Consider the following 2,663-nt stretch of genomic DNA (forward strand, 5'->3'; position numbering starts at 1 on the left):
CTGACTTATTGTAGTACTGTAGGGTTTCTAAGGCAAGAGCGATTCAGAGGTGATTTGCCATTGTCTGCCTCTGCGTGGGATGAGAGTTCTGGGAGCACTGTGACTGGCTCAAGGTCATCCAGCAGGCTTCATGTGGAGAAGTGGGGAATTGAACCCGGTACTCCAGATTAGAATCCACCACTCTTAACCACTACACCACACTGGCTCTCTTTACTTCATTTACAGTCCACCTTTCTCCCTGAGACTCAAGGCGGATCATGCAATTAGAATAACAAAATAAGCACAGTATAAAACATATAACCAACAGTGAAAAAACTGGATTACAAAATTAGAGGACAGTTAATTAAAAACAGTATAATATTGTAACAACAAAAGGAGGTATCCGTCCATCTATGGCAGGCATAACTCAACAGATAATGAAGCTAGGAGTCTCAAAATTTCAGCTTCAGGATGATTGTGGTAGTTACAGCATCAAACATTAAGGGAATCAAATCGTCTAGGCCTTGGTTAGGTTGAGAAACCCCTTGATTCAGGCCATTTGCAATGGAAGCTAAGGCTTTCTCCTTGTGACAGGTGTAACTCAAACACACAAAACAGGTGTTGCACTGAAACCACAACATCAGTTCCAGTGAAAACCCAGAAGAGAAATCAGTGTGTCAGTGTGATGCTGTAGGATTCTAATAGTGATACACCACAAGTTGATGTTTCTTCTTGTCGGGTGTCAAAAGAGAGCCAGCGTGGTGTAGTTGTTAAGAGCGGTGGTTTGGAGCAGTAGACTCTGATCTGGAGAACCGGGTTGGATTCCCCACTCCTCCACATGAGCGGCGGAGGCTGATCTGGTGAACTGGATCTGTTTCCCCACTCCTCCACATGAAGCCAGCTGGGTGACCTTGGGCTAGTCACAGCTCTCTTGCAGCTCTCTCAGCCCTACCTACCTCACAGGGTGTCTGTTGTGGGCAGGGGAAGGGAAGGTGATTGTAAGCTGGGTTGATTCTTCCTTAAGTGGGAGAGAAAGTCGGCATAGAAAAACCAACTCTTCTTCTTCTTTACATGAATAACATTTTTTTTCCTGAATACTATGTAGGGTGAGCTTTTAACACAGGCTTGCCATTTTCAGCAGCAGCCCTGAGTATATCGTAACTCATAGTGCCTCTCTCAGCTGTATGCATAACCATGTTTTCATGATTCAGTATAAGCCGAGGAACTAAACGGGATGGCTACAGCACTGACCTATTGACAACTTATTTGTACTACAACCATTTTCTGCTTTCTGGGAATGAGCTCACTGTACAACCACATGTCATACTGCCTTCAGTCACATCTGTTGATGGTTACCTTACAGATTTTTTTTAAAATAACCCTTCACCATTGGGGGACAGGGAAGCACCAGATATTAATATTGCAGCAGGTGCCTGGTATGCCTACAGAGAGTGTGTCAGGTGTCAAAAGGAGTGCAAGATGAGCACACAGCTTGCCACAGCTCTGAGCAAAGGCACTGTCGCAGCCGAGTCGCAACACAAGGAAACGTGCTGAAGAGCAGACGAGCAAAAAGGGTACAAAACAGAAAGTAATGTCTGCTGCACAAGAGATGGACCACCGACAGATCTTTCTTTCCCACTTCCACTTGATCATGAACGAAGTATGGGATGCCTTTTCACTGACGATAATGACTCGCTGAGGGGCTTCCATTACTGTATCAGAAATTCCGCTGGAGATTCGTGCATCCGTTCAGAATAGAAGGCAAAATGGTACGTCTTCTATCTTCTGCCAACTGTCAAACCATATAGACCAAAGCTGACAGACTAATTTCTGATCCACATGAGCCATAACTTAATATTTGTTAGCAAATGCAAAGGTAGGGAAATGGTGAAGGGGGAGGGGCCGTGGCTCAGTGGTAGAGCATCTGCTTGGGATGCAGAAGGATCCCAGGTTCAATCCCCGGCAACTCCAGTTAAAGGACTAGGCAAGTAGGTGATGTGAAAGACCTCCGCCTGAGACTCTGGAGAGCTGCTGCCGATCTGAGTAGACAATACTGACTTTGATGGACCAAGGGTCTGATTCAGTATAAGGCAGCTTCATGTATGAACTCTGTGTGTGTGTTTGTGTGTGTGTTTGTGAGGGGGACATTGCCTGAAAAGGAAACAAAACTTGCAAATAGTGGTGTTGGCCCAAAGCGAAATCCAGAATCAAAGGCCATTTAATGCCCCTTAGAAAGACCAGCCTCACAGCTTTGCTCCAGAAAGAAAGAAAGAAAGAAAGAAAGAAAGAAAGAAAGAAAGAAAGAAAGAAAGAAAGAAAGAAAGAAAGAAAGAAAGAAAGAAAGAAAGAAAGAAAGAAAGAAAGAAAGAAAGAAATCAGCCAAAATGCTACAAAATGGTGAGCAAGCGTACCATTACCTAGCTGTTGCCGTACATATACAGACAATTCTAAGAGAGGGCACCACAAGGAGAGACTATCGGAGGAACATGTAAATGAGTTATGCGGTAGCCATCATTCAACATGCAATTTGAGCCAGACCTGAAGAATATGAATACTGAGTCTGAATATGGATATTGAGTCTCTACTTAAGGATAGATGGTATTTGAAGGGCTGTCACTTTGAGGAGGGCAGGGAGCTGTTCCTGTTGGCAGCAGAGGATAGGACTCACTATAATGGGTTTAAAT

General features: G+C 44.3%; 1 non-coding gene across 1 annotated transcript; it reads left to right on the top strand.

The window, feature by feature from the left end:
• The first annotated feature begins 1,877 nt into the window (after positions 1 to 1,877).
• Positions 1,878 to 1,950, top strand: TRNAP-GGG (transfer RNA proline (anticodon GGG)). The gene has a single exon. It is a non-coding gene; the product is annotated as a tRNA-Pro (tRNA).
• The last annotated feature ends 713 nt before the right edge of the window (positions 1,951 to 2,663 follow it).

Source organism: Euleptes europaea, chromosome 16 (assembly GCF_029931775.1).
Source record: "Euleptes europaea isolate rEulEur1 chromosome 16, rEulEur1.hap1, whole genome shotgun sequence".
NCBI lineage: Eukaryota > Metazoa > Chordata > Lepidosauria > Squamata > Sphaerodactylidae > Euleptes > Euleptes europaea.